General features: G+C 47.5%; 2 long non-coding RNA genes and 1 pseudogene across 11 annotated transcripts in view; 2 read left to right on the top strand and 1 right to left on the bottom strand.

The window, feature by feature from the left end:
* Positions 1-6666, top strand: part of LOC147571100 (pleckstrin homology domain-containing family M member 1-like) — a 66531-nt pseudogene extending 59865 nt beyond the window's left edge.
* Positions 6667-10720: 4054 nt separating this feature from the next.
* LOC147571098 (uncharacterized) overlaps positions 10721-19218 on the bottom strand; it is a 10792-nt gene continuing 2294 nt past the window's right edge. For 2 of the 10 annotated variants that reach the window (XR_015247704.1, XR_015247700.1), the window contains exons 2-6: positions 16889-16932; positions 16420-16552; positions 14874-15466; positions 12521-12948; positions 11935-12409 (exon numbers count right to left, since the gene is read on the bottom strand). This is a non-coding gene — a long non-coding RNA (uncharacterized LOC147571098). The other 8 variants (XR_015247705.1, XR_015247703.1, XR_015247701.1 and 5 more) reach the window with 8 other exon arrangements.
* Positions 15461-18848, top strand: LOC147571099 (uncharacterized). The gene is made up of 2 exons (XR_015247710.1): positions 15461-15626; positions 18468-18848. It is a non-coding gene; the product is annotated as an uncharacterized LOC147571099 (long non-coding RNA).

Raw genomic sequence — 19218 nt, 5'->3', positions numbered from 1 at the left:
TCAGGAAACAGTGCCGCTGTTCCCAGAGTAGACAAAAAGAGGACCTAACATACAAGATACATAAATTCTTGAAGAAAATGCTAATGATTAAGATTACATATCACATTAGATTTGGTATATTCCTTAAGAACCTATAAGCGATTCATCGGAAAGAATGGGGTTTTAGAGTCGTTAAAGAATAGTTAACTTTCATCCTATCTCTGTTTTCTAAAAACATTGTTCTTTCCCTTTTTTTTAGCTCACAAAAGTTCCAGGCTATGGCTATAACAACAAACTCATCTTGGCAATATCTGTGACTGTAGTAGTGATGATTTTGATCATAGTTTTCTGTCTCATTGAGGTAAGGACAACAATTAATTCAGATTCCCAGACTATATTCCTTCTTTATAATAGATTCAGAACCCACAAACTGAAAATCAAAGCCACTTTCCCACCTATCACGACCTGATATCCCTCTTCAGTCTGGAGGAAGGAGATAGGCTTTGTCCTTTCATTGCAAAGTATATTCCAGGGATTTTAAAAGGAACCCCACTGCCGGGAGACATCTGTGGATTGTAACCAAGATAACAAGCCATTAGCTTGTTCTGAGACATTAGGTCTAAGAAGGCCACAGTTGACACGATAGTAAAATTTCTTCAACTCAAAAAAATTATGTCGATTCGATGCACTCACCAGTCATCCTCCTCCTACCACTGATTTCTTTCCTCGTTGGCTAAAATGATGAGAGAGAAATAGTCTTCACCTTCATGGAGCTATCAGTCATCTCGGAAGAAAGGGCATGGCTTAGAGATAAAAGTGTCATCTTGTTGATTAATTAGATGTACCTACAGCTCTCTCCTCCACTTCGCAAGGCATTGTGTAGACAGGTTCAGTTAAAACCCTGCAGCTAAAATCCTGCATCAGGCTACTCAAAGCTTGTCATAATTACAGTTGCCTATTCCTGGAGCTTGCCTGTTTACCTTTTATTCAATTATGTATGAATTGAATATATATTCAATATATTTATTCAAATATACATATGCTTATTATATATATATATGTATATGTATATATATATATGTATATATATATATATATATACATATATATATATTGCCATCTGTCATGGCAACCCTCCATTTCAGCCAAAGCAGCCCCCCACCATCCCCTAGTCAGACCATGCCCATTCCTACTTTTGTTGGTGACTTTGCCCACTTGAAATTCCTTTATTTCACTCTGCTGGTGGAAGTCCCATGAGCCTTCAAAAGCCAACTCGAGTTCATCTTTCTTCACAAAGCCTTCCCCGAATACTGTAATACTCCTGGACCTAGTCCTTCTGTGAGATTGTCACCATTTCTTAGGGTCTACAGTGACGCATTCCCCTCCCCTGATAACAAAAATATGCTAAACAGTTTGTTAAAAGGCAGCTCCTCAAGAGAGAAATATCAAGGTCATGGATCAGAGCAGAGATATGTAAGGCTTCCTGGTCTCTCAGACTCGAGTAAAGCCTGACTGGATGTATTAACTGCTAAGGAGAAACATGTCTGTCTTCTGGAGGGTTGGTCAGTAGTAAAGGCATAGAAATGGTGAGGAAGAGACCAACATGGGCAGTGCCCACCTAGCCTTGCCTAAGAGTAGAGATGGCACCTCAGGCAGCAGATGAGAGTCAGGCCCACCAGCTGGGCTGTGCCCGCGGGGCAGATGGATGGATCTAGCTACCTCAGTCCTTTCCATTAAACACTGGATTCAGCTAATTACTTTTCTTCCACTTCTCTTCTCACCAAATAGCCTTCTGATTATACTTCAGCGTGCCACAGAGGCCTGTCTCCACAGGAGGTAATGCCCAATCATGTAGACACAGATGCCCTATCTATGGAACGGATGTTTTCCTTATTGTCAAGTCTTGACCTGACATTCTGATTTTGATCAATCCTGTGACATTGGTGAGGTGATATTGCCTCCATGTAGAAAGAAGTGCGTTCTCTCTTGATGAGATCAGGGTCTGATTTCTCAGCCTAAGAGCCTAGGAACTAGCGTGGGGTCAGCTTACCATGACCTCTGGGAAGAGAAATCATTGGCCATTGTCCAGTCAGTACTCTGCATCTTGAGGTGGCCTGCAGCCTTTTGCTTTTGGGGAAGTTCTATAAACTCCTATTGCTGTTTTAAATTCCTATGTGGTTTAACCTTGTGTGTATATTTTTTTATGTGGTTTCATTATTTCCTCTCCCTACTTAGATGATACACTTTTTGAGGTCAGAGACCATGCAGTTTTTTTCCTGTAGTGGACAATAATGATGTTCAAAGGAAGAGATGAGGCATTGTGTCAATTTCACAAGGAGGAATAATGCAACCTAATATTTATGTGAAGTAGCCTACAGAGTCCAGCAATAGACAGATCCGTGGGTGACTAGGACTTTTGAAATGTTACCTTTTAGAGGCGCCTGGGTGGCTCAGTTGGTTAAGCGTCCTACTTTGGCTCAGGTCATAATTTCATGGTTCAGGAGTTCGAGCCCTGTGTTGGGCTCTGTGCTGACAGCTCAGAACCTGGAGCCTGCTCTGGATTCTGTGTGTGTCTCTCTCTCTCTTTGCCCCTCTCTCACTCTTACTCTCTCTCTCTGTCACTCTCAAAAATAAATAAACATTGAAATGTTACCTTTTAGTATTCAAATCAGTGGACGAAAATAAATAAATGGTAGTAGAACAACTGCTTAATTATTTGGGAGGAAAATAACAACAGATCCCTATTTCTCACCTTAAAAAAACATATTTCAGTCAATGTAAAAAAAGAGAAACAAGAACCCGCCCAAGTATTAGAAGAAAATAGAATCAATACTTTTATGATCTTGTGGTGAGAAAAAGCTTTGTGACCTGATACCACATGCAGAAACATTTGATAGATTTGATCGTCTTGTCTGATTTATGCTTGGAATAAACCAGACATCTGATTTAATCCCCACAGTCCTGTGAGGATGATATCACCATCCTTCTTTCATACATAGAAGGGGATCAGCTTAAGGCCCCTGTGGCAAAACCCAAAGCAGAACCCAGCTGTGCCTGCAGTCAGCCTGTCTCCTATCCCACGGTTCCGTCTCCTTCACGATAAAAACACTGACAAATATTTGAAACATTGAAATTCAGTGAAAGCCCTTGAAAGGATGAATATATCTCATATGAAGAGAGTTTTATAAATCAACAGGAAGAGGACAAACAATCCAGGGGATCAAGGGGGCAAGGACTACGATGAACAGGAGGGTGTGGACAGTCCGTCACCATATCTGCCTCATGGCTTATGGGACATGGGTCTTGTTAACAAGGCCTTTTCGCCTCATGGTATAAAAACAGTCTCTGATATTTTCTTCTGTACTCTTATAATATTTGTTGTGATTTATTTATTTTTAATCTGTATGGAATCTGTGTGGTGTTTTGGTACGGTCGAGGTAGGGGATCTAACTTTTTTCCCTTACGTAAAGATCCAGTTACTTTAAAATCTTTTATTGAATGGTTCATTCTTTCTTCATGGATCTAAAATACTATTTTTATCTGGACTCTATTCTATCAATCTGGTTTTCTTTTCCTGTATCAGTATCACGCTACATACTTAACTGCAGTTGCTCCGTAAGAATGTATTTTAATGTCTGCTCTGTGATCTTCTTTTTCATACAGTTTGTAGCTATGCTTGCACATTTTCTCTACCAAATGTCAGCTGGCCAGTTTTTGTTTAAAAAACTGTCTTGGGATTTGAATGGGATTGCCTTGACTTTGTAGGTTAATTTGAAGGGAACTGACATCTTTACACTATTCTGGGAAAATAGTGTCTCACATCATGTATTCGTTTCTTCTTAATGTCCTTCAGAAGAGCTTTAGTGTTTTCATCTCATAGGTCTTACCCATTCTTTGCTAAGTTTATTCCTAGGTACTTTATGCCTTTTTATTGATCATTGTAAATGGGATAATTCTTCCGTTTTTTGATTAATTATTTATGGAACATAGGAAAGTCATTGAGGTTTACATGTTGATCTCTTGATTTTATATCTAGCCATCTTACTGAATTCTCATATTTCTTCCAATAAAATTTTAGTTGATTCTCTTGGGCCTTTTAGTTTGTCTGTAATTTCGTATGCAAATACGTCTTAGTTCTTCCTTTCCACGACTCCATTTTTTCCCAGTGCATCAGTTAGGACCTCCTCAACACCAATGAATAGAAGCAGTGATAACACACATCCTACTCTTGTCCTTGACTTTAAAACAGTGCTGCTGTTTAGGTTTCTGGTAGACACTTTTCTTTTCCTCCTCCCAAGAATTTTTATTAGGAATTATCTGTCGAATGTTATCTGAGACAGTCAGTAAAACGTATTACCAGCTGCACACAAGTTAGGTGTTATTGAAGAGTCAAAGGACTATTAAACAAATTCCTGTCCTAGGAAAAGTTATCCTCTCACTGGGTAGAGAAGACCTAAAATGCAAAGGAATGAATAAAGATTTGGAGGGAGTGGTTATTGTGATGGGTAACTGTGATCATGTTCTCTTCCAAAACAGATTCATTCTCATAGAGCAGCAGCCAAGGAAGGTAAAGAAGGAAGCTCAAGGTAAATATTAGTCTGGCAATCGTTACAGTAGAATTTTAGAACTAGATTTTCAAACTCATCTATTTCAATCCCCTTGTTTTACAGCCAGGAAATCACCAAAGGCAGAAAGAATACATATTTGGCCTAATGCTTTGCCTGGATCCAGCAAAGTTAGCTGCCCAGCCAAACCCGAGTTAGAATGGGACTGGCACAGAGCACCTGCTCACTAGACCTTTAAAGAAAGATCGTGGGGGGACGGGGGTGGAAATGTTCAGACCCGTTGCTGCTGGCGGTGGGCATCGGGCCTGGCCACAGACCTTCTCAGAGGCTCTGGAGAAGGGATAGGGAGGGCCAAAAGTCGTGGGGTGAAGGGGCTAGTCTTCAAGCATGATGGAAGGTGGAATACATGAGTCCGTCCTATAGAGTGGGGGGGAGACTTCCTTCTTCCTCCTTCTGGTTTTCGAGGCCCCGCTCTCCATTCCCTTTATCCAGACCCAATAGAATTTGAACTGGGAGAGACCTTAGATAATCATTTATCTCTTCCTTTTATAATAATGAGATGGAGAAGGAGAAAAGGAAGATGTCTTGCCGGACGGTTGTATCACTAGTACCACTAGAACCAGAAAGAAGATGGTTCCTTTCCAGTTGGGCATGTCTCTGACTACACTGTTCTTGGGCTGTGAACTGCATTTTATGTCACAACTCAGTGCACACATACCGTATAGACATAAGTCCCTTCTAAAACAAACTTACCATACACTCTGATTCTTTCTGTTCTGTTTGAGTTTATTATTTATTTGGGGGGGGGGGGAGCAGAGAGAGGGAGAGAGAGAGAGAGAGAGGGAGAGAGAATCCCAAGCAGGTTCTACACTATCAGCACAGAGCCAGACACAGGGCTCAATGTCACAATCTGTGAGATCATCACTTGAGGCAAAATCAAGACTTGGGCTGCTCACCTGACTGAGCCACCCAGGTACCCCCTATTCCGTTTGTATGCAAAAAGAGTATTTTGTGTTTTAGCGCTAGCCGTGTGTTTTAAGGTGATTTCACGACCCACTCCCTCATCTGCCTGCAGTGTGACAGTCAGTGAGCTAGATAACTGCTGGTTGGACTCAGGCATTCACTCGGTGCGATTCATCTCGTAAGGTAAAGCAGCTAGGAAAATGGAAACACCTCCCCACCCGCCAGCAAATGATGCCTGGGAGGCTAAGCCTGGCGGGGACGGATGTAAAATGCTTCTGGAGAGAGTTAGGTGCTTCTGCCGTGTGGTCACCCAGTTTGTTGACTGCACAAGGGCACTTGGCCAAGGGCCAGAAGGGGAGCAGGGTGAAAATCCTGCCTATACTTCATGTCAAGTTACATGCAAAGGTCTCCCAGGGACACTGTGGGGCCATTATGGACAGACACAGGACAATTCTGAAAGCCCAGCATGTATGGAATTATTTCTGAGATCCCAGGTCTGTGTTGATTTTGCTTGCTAATAAGACTGGAGAAATACATTGTGAGAGGCATGGAAAATGGTACGAATCACTAATTGTCTGTGTGTGTGTTTCCTTCAAGGGGCTTCTTTGGATCTCTGCTGCGTAAGAGATGCTCAAAGGAAAGTGACAGTCAGGTAAATCTGAGGAGGATAAAGTACCGTGGCTGGAGAAGGCAGGGGAAACGGACCTAACATTGTCCTTTCTGTTTTCTAGGAGGGCTTTTTCTGGAGAAGGCGGCCACTTTGGCTTAGGGACATGTACAGACCTCTCAATGCCACACGCAAGAAAAACATGGCACAGAAGCTACACGACAAGGATTCTTCTCATTAAGATGAGATTTTCCACATGGAACTAGGGTACGTGATTGGGGAAGATTTTCTCTAAAATGAGGCAATTATGAAGAGTTGAATTGTTCCTTTCGAGAGTCAAAGCCTTGGCATTCTTCTCCTTTTCCCAGGGAGGCTGGCAAAGCCACAGCAGAGAAGGCCACAGATTCCACTACTGAAGAGCTGGGTGACGAGAGTGAGACACTATGTGAGGTTGTCACAGAGTGAACGCCGTCCTGCCTCAGGCCACCTACAAAGTTTACTTTCCGATACTCGCTTCTCAGCATTGCTTATAAAATACTTTTTCTTCTCATATTGAAATGTATAAATCCATAACCAATTCTAGCCACGTGGTAAGGAAGTAAAACGTAAACAGTTCAGAATTTATCTACAGACAACAGGGGCCACGGGCGAGAGAAGCAGGACTGAAGCCAGAGTCCCTCGTGGTAGCCAGGATTTCCGCAAGACACAAATGGGCAAAGTAGGGTGAATGGGGCGTCTTTCCCTCATTTCCCTGATACAGTCAGTCTCTGGAAACCGGACAACGTATCTTCAAGGGGCTTAGACTATTAAGTTCATTCACAGCTTATTCTGGTGCTCTCTCCCCTGGCTCACCAAATACCAGTTACTCACAACGCGCTTGACCCCCTGCCCGTAGAGGATCATCTCTTTCTGGCCCCTCCGTGAGGTCTTTGGGGTTGCCAGAGTATTTGGATCGCTGAGCCTACCTCCACTGTCGGGCTGAGGCCTGTCTGTCTTCCCAAGAGCTCAAACTCAGACACAAAATGTGTAGCGGGAAGTAGGGTGTTCCTCAACCTTACAAGCTAGTAGACAATTCCCATTGGGTTTTTGTGTTTGTTTTCTTTAAAAAAAAAAAAAGTCCCCACCCTCAGAGAGCTAGCAGGGAGATGCTGGAGGGTTAGAGTAAAGAATGTGTGAGAGCAGTAATCACCCAGGACTGCCCTGCTCAGGCCTTTATTTCAGAAAACTTATTGGTGGGGGCACTTCCTGTTCACCTGTACCACACTAGCCTCTGCTGACCCCACTGAGGGTCGGATGCGTGCGGCTGGGCTCTCTCCAGTTCAGCCCAGCACCGCACCTACCACTGCTTTCCTACCCAGCTCGGATCAGGGCTGCACGATTCCAAGAGATAATGCAGCACAACGTGCAGAAGACGCAAACATCCCTCCACTTCTGCAGAGGAGGGCGTTAACCAGTCACATTTGGGATGTTGGGAGGAGTCGGGGTGCCTGGGTGGCTCCGTCCGTTGAGCATCCGACTTTGGCTCAGGTCATGACCTCATGGTGTGGGAGTTTGAGCCCTGCATTGGGCTCTCTGCTGTCAGCACAGAGCCCACTTCAGATCCTCCGTCTCCCTTTCTCTCTGTCCCTCCCCCCAGCTCACACACTGTCTCTCAAAAATAGATAAACATTAAAAATAATGAAGTCATCTATACTTTCTGAGTAAATGAATGACAGATTTTAGAAAAAGGACGTCAGAGTCAAAATACAGTAGTGAATAAAAGAAATCCTGAACGAACAAGGTTTGATCATCTCTTTTCTTAATGTCTGTTTATTTTGAAAGAGAGCAAGGGGGGAGGGGCAGAGAGAGAGGGAGAGAAAGAGCCCCAAGCGGGCTCCGTGCTCAGTGTGGAACCCGATGCGAGGGACTCGATCTTACGACCGTGAGATCACAGCCTGAGCTGAAATCAAGAGTCGGATGCTTAACCGACTGAGCCACCCAGGCGCCCCTGACAATCTCTTTACATGCCCCCAAATAAATGCTGGTGGCTTAGCGATAGGTGATGGAATATGGCACCAACCGCTGGCCACCAACAGAGTCCCCCGAGGGGACAGTAGGACTGGGGCACAGCCCAGCAGATTTGGCAGGGTTGGTAGGAACGGTTCCAAGCGGAGTGATTGGCCCATCAGTGCCTCTTCGGCTCTATTAGTTTGCTGCTGCTGGGCAAGGACACCTGTTCTCCGGGTGCCTGCTCCCGTTCCCCCAGCGTTTTAGTGAGAATGGCCCCCAAGTGTCTGTCTCGGTGTGGTGACTTCAGTGAGCCAACAAATAACTGTGTTGAAAGCACAAGACTAGAGAGTAACAGTAATCGGAAGCAGCGGCAGCAGCTAGTTCACTATTTGCTTACTTGGTGTCAAGGCCTGGGTTGGGCGTGTTGCAGTCTTAATTTCGCCCAACAGTCCGTGAAAACATACTTTATTATCCCCATCTGGCAGATAAGGGGACAGGGCTTAAAGGATGTAGGTAACCTGTTCAGGTGCCCAAAGCCGCAAATCCAAAACTGCCAGGTAGGGGTTTAATCCAGGCCTGTTAACTCCAAAGCCTGCTGACGGTTATACTGCCCTGCTGCAGGGTGCAGGGGTACAGAGACGTCTAAGCCATGGTTACCATCAAAGAATCAATAATTAGAACGATGAGGATGGTGGCAGCTACTGTTTGTTGAGCACCTGCTTTGAGCCAGGCGCAGTACCAGGCCCTGTAGTCACTCTTAGGTCACAAGGGCAGAAATTCCTCATGCCAGCCCAAACTCCTTAATGAGCTGGGTGGAGCGGGGGCTGGTGGTGACTTTTTGAATAAGAGAGGTGGACACAGAGACAGAGCTGACGAGAAACCAAGAAGACCCATCTGTGCATAGTTGGGCTTCCCAAAGTGTGGGCCGGGATTCCAGGCAACTCCATTCTCCTATTTTGGAATATTTCCATTAGCGCAAATGTGGTTCATAGAGTGAAGCTTAGAAAATGTTGTTTCTATAACACTACCTCAAATTTGCACAATACTTATTAGTCTCAAATGCCACCCTGCCATATTTCTTTTAATTTTTTTTTTAATTTTTTTTTTCAACGTTTATTTATTTTTGGGACAGAGAGAGACAGAGCATGAACGGGGGAGGGGCAGAGAGAGGGAGACACAGAATCGGAAACAGACTCCAGGCTCTGAGCCATCAGCCCAGAGCCCGACGCAGGGCTCGAACTCACGGACCACGAGATCGTGACCTGGCTGAAGTCGGACGCCCAACCGACTGCGCCACCCAGGCGCCCCTCTTTTAATTTTTTTAATGTTTATTTTTGAGAGAAAGAGAGAGAGCGCGTGCGGGCAGAGAGAGAGGGAGACACAGAATGTGAAGCAGGCTCCAGGCTCTGAGCTGTCAGCACAGAGCCCGATGCGGGGCTCGAACCCATGAACCACGAGATTATGACCCTCTCTGCCACTCCTCCACTCGCACTCTATGTCTCTGTCTCTTGCTCTCTCCAAAATAAACATTTAAAAAAATTTTTTTTAAACAACAATAAGCATTTATTCCTCAAAAAACATCTTTTTTAATGTTTATTTTGAAGAGAGAACAAGAGAGAGAGTACAAGCAGGGGAGGGGCAGAGAGGGAGACATAGGATCTGAAGCAGGCTCCAGGCTCTGAGCTGTCAGCACAGAGCCCAATGCGGGGCCCGAAGCCATGAATGGTGAGACCATGACCTGAGCCAAAGTCAGACAGACGCTCAACCAACTGAGCCACCCAGGCTCCCCATTCCTCAAAAGTTTTGAGTCAAATTTTTGGGAATAGCTTGGGCACTTCTGCCCCTGGGTCTTTGGTGAGATTCTCAAGATACCACAGGGCTGCAGTCACCTGAAGGCTTGACTGAGTCGGAAGGGTCCACTTCCAAGGTGGTTCACTCACTTAACATGGCTGTCAAGGGGGTTGGAGGGAGGCCTCAGATCCTTGCCATATGAGCCTGCCCACATGCTGTTTGACTGAATGTCCTCACAGCATGATGGCTGGGTACCTCCAGAGTGAGTGAGCTGAGAAAGAGAGACAGAAATGACAGAAGGTAGCCTTCCTATGACCTCACCTCAGACGGCACAGAGCAGCATTTAGCAGTGACTTAGTCACTAAATCCAGTTCCCATTCAAGGGGTGGGAATTTAGACCCCACCTTTTAAAGAGAGAAGAGTCGGGGTGCCTGGGTGGCTCAGTTGGTTAAGCGTCTGGCTTCAACTCAGGTCACGATCTCGCGGTCCATGAGTTCGAGCCCCGCGTCAGGCTCTGGGCTGATGGCTCAGAGCCTGGAGCCTGCTTCGGATTCTGTGTCTCCCTCTCTCTCTGCCCCTCCCCCGTTCATGCTCTGTCTCTGTCTCAAAAATAAATAAACGTTAAAAAAAAATTAAAATAAAGAGAAGAGTCAAAGAATTTGTGAACATATTTTATTTTTTATTTTTTTCCAGCACTCATTCAGTAGATCTTTATATTTTTTCAATATATGAAATTTATTGTCAAATTGGTTTCCATACAACACCCAGTGCTCATCCCAAAAGGTGCCCTCCTCGATACCCATCACCCACCCTCCCCTCCCTCCCACCCCCCGTCAACCCTCAGTTTTGTGAACATATTTTAAAACTACCATAGCCAGGAAAACAAACCATTCTAGATATTTCAAACACACACACACGCAAAGGTTATACAAGCAATTGGTGCTCACCACTGGTGGGGCTCGCGGTGGTGAAGGTCAGGGCCAGGGGGGAATCGCACCACTAGCTCTCAGGTTACTTTACCACAGTTGCTTTCCATAGATTCAAAGTTGCTGCTGCCACTCAGTCAGGAAACTTCGGGAAGCCACTGCTGGGGTCACTACAGCCCCATGGCCCCAAGCCTGACTGGTGGGGAGTATGGACTCCAACATTCAGCCTGCATGTCTGCTGCTGCAGAGGAGAAAAGCATGGCTTCCGCCTCCTTCCCGCCTTCTAAATCTCACACAGGTACGCTTTATTGGCAGAATTCTGTTGCCGAGGGAATCTGTGAACTATGGTTCGTGGGTTTCCAGGACCTGCAAAGAAGGGGCTAGAAATGGGTGTCAAGAGCCAACCAACATTATCCAGCAAACCCCTCCTGATGGGTGGGTGTTCAAAGGCTTTGTAAAAGGGGGGTGGTGTCCACATGGAGTAACCTGGTGGTCGTGTTTCTAAGTCAGAAACCCTGAAAGGTGTCATTCTAGCTGGGCAGCAGGTGAGGTGCTGGATGCTGACGACATACACTCATTCCCAGAGGTGACTGGAGAAGCGCCTGGAGTTGATTCTTAGTTTCATCTCTGGAACGTTCTCACTGGAATTAAAGCTGGATGGACTATTGGCAATGCGGTATCTGAGAAAACATAGCCCCCATTCAAAAGGGCTGCCAGAGAAAAGATCTCCACAGGGAAACATGATTTCTCAAAATATAGCCTTTGGACCTCTATACGCAAACATCCCTGGGATGCTTACTTAAAAAGCTGATCCTGAAAATAATTTAATTTCAAAGGCTGTTGGGGCACCTGGCTGGTTCAGTCAGTTGAGCGACCGACTTCGGCTCAGGTCATGATCTCACGGTTCTTGGGTTTGAGCCCCACGTCGGGCTCTGTGCTGACAGCTCGGAGCCTGGAGCCCGCTTTGGAGTCTGTGTCTTCCTCGCTCTCTGCCCCTCCCCCACCCCCCTGCTTGCACCCTGCCTCTCTCTCAAAACAAAATATTAAAAAAAAAAAATTAAAAGGCTGATCCCGCACACCTCCCCTGATGAAGATAAACAAAAGCAGACACTACTTAAAGTAATCCAGACAGAGTTCAGTCAGTAACATAGTATTGCAGTGCCGTAGGGGAAAGGGTTCATCGTGAGCAGGCACCCAACTGGGAGTATTACAGAGGTGATGGGGTATTTCACAGGGAGAATGAGGGACTAGGGAAGGGAATGAGTGGGGGCTCTATAATCAGAAGTGAAAGATGACAAAAAGCAGGAAGGGACGCTGGCCCATAGGAGACCCATCTGGCTTTGCTGACACTTCTCAGAGTTAAGCTCCTGCCCTCTCACAGAAGCTGGGAGACAGGGGCCCGATCTTCAGGCGTCGGCTGGACTAAGCAGCCAATCCTTTAGACAGCCGGGAGTTTTGCAGGCAGGCACTTTAAGGGAGGCTAGAGTCCTACTAGGGATGCGGCCACGAGCTGCCAGCAACCATGCCCGTGGTTGTTCAAGTCTTCACAGGCCAAGCAAGGTTGAATCAAGAAGAGGGCTCGGAGGAGCCTGGCGAGCATTTGGAGAAAGAATCTGTCACCCTCCGAACCCACATGCCCACCCCTCCTGAGCCCATCCCCCAAACAGAGGGACCACTTCGACAGGCCTTTTTATGCTCACCAAACTACTGAAGTAGGACAAGGCGGACGGGGAGGTGGGGGAAGCAGAGGTTCTCCGGCTTCTTCAGGGCTGGAGGTCAGCAGGGATCTGCGAGCGGGAGACGAAGGGCAGAGCAGATTGAGGATGACCAGGAGGCTCCACTGGATTCTTAACCTGGGAGTCCCGACTGGTCATGCTGGCGGGCTCCTGCCCCCACGGAGGTCAGGGCCTCTCAGTCCTGAGGAGCACCAGGCACGACCAGCTCTGGCTCCTGTGGTCCTGGTGGGGGTATGTTGTTGAGACCTGGGGGATGGCGTGGAGCACCAGCTGGGGGGCGGGAGCACACTCATTCAAGAAGAAGAAAAGTCCCGAGGCCCGAAGCAGAGGCAGGAATGGTGCTTAGGCTGCCTGTGTTCCAGGGCAGTGGCAGAGAGCGGTCTGGCGCCACCCTGTGGAGGAAATGAAGATTTCAACAGTACAAAGGCCTCATCTGGATGAGGGCTACACCCCAGGGTGGTAGAGCAGGAAAACAGAAGGAGCCTGGCTCCCTGACATAAGAGCCACCGAACCAGCCCCAGATCCAGTACTTAACCGGATTATCATATGAGAGATCAAGAAGCTGCTTCTTAAAAAAATTTCTTTTCAATGTTGACTCATTTTTGAGAGACAGAGACAGAGCATGAGCGGGGGAGGGGCAGAGAGAGAGGGAGACACAGAATGTGAAGCAGGCTCCAGGCTCCGAGCCGTCCGCACACAGCCCGACCCAGGGCTCGAACCCATGAACGGCAAGATCATGACCTGAGCCGAAGTCAGACACCTGACCGACTGAGCCACCCGGGTGCCCCCAAGAAGCTGTTTTTTTTTTGTTTTTTTTTTTTTCAACGTTTATTTATTTTTGGGACAGAGAGAGACAGAGCATGAACGGGGGAGGGGCAGAGAGAGAGGGAGACACAGAATCGGAAACAGGCTCCAGGCTCCAGGCTCTGAGCCATCAGCCCAGAGCCCGACGCGGGGCTCGAACTCACGGACCGCGAGATCGTGACCTGGCTGAAGTCGGACGCTTAACCGACTGCGCCACCCAGGCGCCCCAAGCTGTTTTTTAATTTAACCCACTGTTGGGGCGCCTGGATGGCTCAGTCGGTTAGGTGTCCGACTTCAGCTCAGGTCAGGATCTCACCGTTTGTGGGTTCAAGCCCCACATCGGGCTCTGTGCTGACAGCTCAGAGCCTGGAGCCCGCTTCGGACTCTGTGTCTCCCTCTCTCTCTGCCCTTCCCCCACTCAATCTCTGTCTCTATCTCAAAAAGAAATAAACACTTAAAACCAAAAAGAATTAAAGGGCGCCTGGGTGGCTCAGTCGGTTAAGCATCCAACTTCAGCTCAGGTCATGATCTCGCGGTTCGTGAGTTTGAGTCCCACGTCGGGTTCTGTGCTGTCAGCCTGTCAGCGCAGAGCCCGCTTTGGATCCTCTGCCCCACTCTCTCTGCCCCTCCCCCGCCTGCACTCCCCCCCCCCGAAAAAAAGGATTAAAAAAAAAAGAATTAAAAAAAATTCACTTAACCCACTGTTGTGTCGGGTCTCTACTGCAGCAGCTGAACCTGTACGTAACCTGATAACGGAGGGAGTCCATGTATCTGTTATCTTTTGCCACAACAGTGCTAACTAATAAACCATCCTCAAAACTCAGGAGGCTGGGAAACCGATTCTCACAGGTTGGCCGTTACCGCTGTACTTTAATGCCCTGCTGGCTGGATCGGCGCGGCTTCTCGCTGCTGGTCCTGTCTCCCTGCGTTGCTGCCGGGACCCAGGCTGAAGAGGCAGCGGCTACCCAAGAGAAGCGGAAGAGAGCAAGCACTCTTGCTCTCTTCGAGCCTAAGCACGGAGCCTCTTCGAGCCTAAGCACGGAACCAGCCCCAAGCCCCAAGCCAGGGATGGGAAAGTACACTGTGGCCACGAGGAGACACAGCAGGAGCGGGGTTGCGGGGAGGGCCCATAATTCTCTCTCCCAGAATGTGACAGAGTCGTGGGTTAGAGGCTACGACACGGTGGCCCTGCTCTTCTAGGCGTCACCTACGAATGGCGCGGAGTGAAAGATAGCGTCCGTCCATGTGAAGACTCAACCGCAGTTCTCTGTTAGGTCAGGAGCCCTGACAAGACAAGAATCACATCTCCTTCCTCTTCCCAACGCCTAGTGCCAGACCCTGCCCTCAGGGCTGACTCGGGGATATTACTGGGTGAATCTGAGACCATTTCTTCACTCTCTGCATAGGATTCCTTATGTAATACAGACTGACCTCCTAAAGGTCAGCACACAGTGCTATGTGTTTGCCCCCAAAGCTGCAAAGGGACCGTGCCATTGGGAACTGAGATGTGTACCTAGGTCTGTCTACACCGCATCCTGGATCCACTGCCTCCCAGAGGGACCTCCAGAAGAAAGGACTTCTACAAGTTTAATATCGCAGACTCCACACTCCAAAGGAGAACCGCTTGAAGAGAGCCATGGTTGACGCTAAGGAATGCCACCATCACCACAGAATTCCAGGCACCGGGCATGTGGGTAGAAAGTATATTTTAGGGCAGTGACTCATGGTAAGTCGTTTCCTCCAGACCCTAAAACGGACTATTCCACGTCAAGCTGTCTCAGGCTCAGGCTGATAACAGGGCAGCCACAGGGGACCTAATGGGAGCTGCGTTGTCACGGTCCAAGTCTGTACACACCGCTTGTATAACCTGCCCAAGTTCGCAAAGACAATGTATCAGTCGCCGCTCTTTATGCTCCAAGTGAAAGAAATCCAACTAAAATATGCTTAAACCAAAAATGTCATACAGTGTATCGGCTCACATAACCGGGAAGCCTAAGATCTTAAAGCTGGCCGCATCTAGCGCTCAAACGTCATTCTCTCCGCAGCTGTCCCTCAGTTGTGCTTTCCTCCATGATGGCTTCAGGCTTCAGGATGCATGCCCCAAGACTGCAAAGATAGTCGTTAGTAACTCCAACTCTCCACTGAGGTTGAGCAAGCCTCATAAAGGAAAGCCAGTCTTCAAAAAGCCTCTGATTGGTCTGCTTGGACCCTGTATCTGGTAGGAGGAGACCCTGATTGGCCAGCCATGGCCACGTGCACCTGCAAGGTGGGCCTTAAACCAGTACTTAAGTCTCTGCTAGGGCACAGGAACTGAATAGAAAGTCAAGAGAGGGGTTGTCTCACGGCAAGTTGAGGGGGTGAGGTGACAAATGGAAGACCAGACATTGAGGCTAGATTGAACTAACCCTAAGCCTAAACTTTGAACAGGCTTTCACACGTTCATAGATGCTATTGCGAGTAAAACACAAATTCACTTAAGAGCAGGAGTGCCTTCATAGTAACTTTTGGTCTTTCTGTATTTTTTGTCCCAATTAATAGATATCGAAAGGATACCTACGATCACGAGCAGGTCCAAAGACCATTCTATTTTTTAATATTAGAAAGGGATTCTTAACTGCAGATTAAGAGAGAGAGTGAAGAAAGCAAGAAGAGAAGGGAGCCAGGAAAAGCCCAGCCCAGGAAGCAGCGAAGGAAGGTTCCAGGACAGCAGCGTAGGACAGGTCAAGGAGGTAGCCGAGGGGAATGGCACTAACTGTCATGCCAGAGCACTGGAGCGGAGTGGAGGAGTGATCGTGGCGGGCAGCACAGAAAGAGAAGGAGAAGAAATTAAACCCCGGGGGGTCGGGGGACAGAAACGAGTGCCATCGGACTACATGAGTAAGCTCTGCGGTGAACAATACTTGCCTAGTCACAATTCTGCAACCACTGTCACTCGTGGGGCAAGAGTGACAAAAGTAAACCCCAAGAATGGAATGGGTGGGGGGTGTTAAAGACCTAACTCCTTGCCTGTGTTGCCAGGACGTCCACAGACAGTGTCTAAAATGCATGAATCAGAGCACCTGGGTGGCTCAGTCGGTTGAGCGTCTGACGTCAGCTCAGGTCACGATTTCACGGTTCTTGGGTTCGAGCCCCGCATCGGGCTTTGTGTTGACGGTGCAGAGCCTGCTTGGGATTCTCTCTCTCCTTCTCTCTCTTTCAAAAAAAAAAATTTTTTTTTTAAATCTTTTAAATGGAAGAATTAAGAGCTAGAAACACAAGACAGGTGGAGATAAGCACCCGAAGACCCAGCGAGAGGTAAGGAGGACCGAGGACTGGTGAGCTGGCCCAGGAGGGTGGGGATGGTCGAGGCAAGAGGCTGCTGCGGGTCATTCTGTTTCCTCACCATTTCATTTCGTACTATTTGAACTGTAAACTACGTGTGATAACATTTGGGAGGCTTACAGAGTCCATTCTTTTGTCAACTGCACCTCAAAGCTGTATTTGTGTCCAACTTCATTGAGATAGAATTGACAAATCATTTTTACGAACCCTTTAAATCCATTTCTTCAAGTAGAGTGGGAGGAACCAGCTTCCTGCAACAGAAGCCATGAGAACATTACCTATTCCGGTTTCAAAAGAAATGGTGGCATTAGTCCTACTTAGATGATTTCGGTCAGAGACCAAGTAAGGATACATCTGGGGTTCCAACAAGAGAGGCTCTCACTCCAGTGCTCAAAGACCAGTTAGAAAACGGAGATCTGACTGGACTGGGTAGGTACAAATTAGCCAAAACTGTAATAATAATAATAATAATAATAATAATAATAATAATATAGCTAGTTATCCTCAAGTGCTTACTTCAGACCAGAAACCGTCCTGAGGATATTATCTTCTTTAATCCTCACGGCAACTGATATTTTCCCCAATTTACAGATGAGGAACTGAGGCTCAGATAGTTTGGGGAACTTCCCGGAAGTCACACACTCTGGCCCCTCTGCCTGAGGCGAAGGGGCCTCAGAGTGTTGTGATTTACTTCTCTTTTCTAACCACCAATCAAACTTAGAAGTTTCTATCTCTGGTGCCATCTCGAGGGGCCTATGAAAACCACTGACTGTGGCAGTGGTCTCAGGCCCACACTTGCTGGGTTGTGCTGGGCCCCGCGCTGTCTTAGGGAAGGCCTAGAAAACGGTATGGGGTAGAGCCGGTATTCAAACCTAAGCATTCCTGGCTCCAAAGCCCACTTGCTCGGCCACTGAATTATGCTAGTTCTCCAGCTAGAATCAGAGCTGGGTGAGGATCCCACCCGTAGTAATTATGAGTTGTATGGCCTTGGGCCCCCAAGTTCCTTAACCTCTCTTAAGCCTGTTTTATCATCTATGCCATGGGCATAACAATGGTGCTTACCTTCAGGGTGGTTGCTAAGGATAAATCAAAATTCCTATCTGGCAACTAGGAGCCTCTGTTTTCCACACCTGTTAAATCCCTTGCCCTTCAGCTCCTAGGTTAAAGAGAGATCCTCACATTTTCTCACCCTTCAGATCCACGGGTGGGAGGGCAAGAGACAGAAAAGGTCTGGGCCAAGGCTAAATGCTTGGGCCTCATCCCAGAGTGACTCTCCAGGGCAGGGGCGGGGTTCAGGAATCGACACCTTAGACCCCCGAGAAGTTCAGATGCCTGCAGTTCTCCTGCCTGGCTTTGAATGACTATGCCTAGTGCTTGACTCTGACAGACCAGTGCCTTTGTGAGCGTCTGAGCCCTTCCTGCGCTGGCCTCCAGCTCTGTCTGTGCCTCCTCCCTTTCCCCATTGCCCAATCTGTCTTTATCTCCCCCTTCCATTCTGATCCCCCTCCTCTTACTCTGGCCTTACTTCCTAGCTTCCTCTCCACCTCTCCGTGCACCCTCCCCTGAGCTCAGTCTGCATTCCTACCCACCAGCCGTTTCTCTACCAGTCTCTTCGCCGGCATCGGCATCGCCCTTTCCTGTGTCCACCCGGAAGGCTCAGATAAAAGGTGCTTCCGCCAGGATAACCTTCCAGGCCTCTTCTCTGGCACCATGGCACTTTGCATGTACCTTTATTATTGCTCAAATAACAGGGTAATGGGAGATTTTTTTTTTTTTCCGGCCTCAGACTACCTGGTGGACTCGTGGCCCATGAATGGTGGAAACGTGCGCCAGAGTAAGATGGAGAGAGGAAGACAAGCCCGTCGACTTTGCAGAGGGGCCGAGAGGCCTGAGAAGTAAGAGAAGACCAGGAGACGGGGGCTCCTGAAAAGATAGACAAGAGATTACCATGCGGGGTTCCCACAGCTTTTGCAGACAGCGGCTGCGTACAAATTCATTGGAAGAACTGAGGAATGTTGCTGGCTCCATCTGGGGGAGGGCATGCTTGTATCAAGACACTGATGCTCTTGATGTGCTATAATTATAACCAGAAACACTATCCTTTTGCCCAGGAAGCTGGATTTCCTAGTAAATTCCTTACTTTCCAAGTTGTTTAATGCTAAGATAATGCTTTGCTTCTGTGTCCTTATTTATTTATTTTTAATGTTTATTTACTTTTGAGAGGGAGAGCACATGCGAGGGAGGGGCAGAGAGAGAGAGAGAGAGAGAGAGAGAGAGAGAGAATCCCAAGCAGGCTCTGCACGGTCAGCGCAGAGCCCAATGCAGGGCTGGAACTCACAACTGTGAGATTGTGACCTGAGCCGAAGTCAGACACTTAACCGACCGAGCCACCCCGGCATCCCTCCGTGTCCTTATTTCTAACTTTCTGTTCAACTGTTAACCATACTAAATGTACTCAGATTCATCTAGTCTAAAATCGAGGAGAGGTGGTTCTCGCTCCTAGAGAGAGAATTATTGAAGGGGCAACCCGCACACAC

Source organism: Puma concolor, unplaced genomic scaffold (assembly GCF_028749965.1).
Source record: "Puma concolor isolate L17-30 unplaced genomic scaffold, mPumCon1.1.hap2 unalloc_scaffold_60, whole genome shotgun sequence".
NCBI lineage: Eukaryota > Metazoa > Chordata > Mammalia > Carnivora > Felidae > Puma > Puma concolor.
This window is presented reverse-complemented; position numbering and strand designations above follow the sequence as displayed.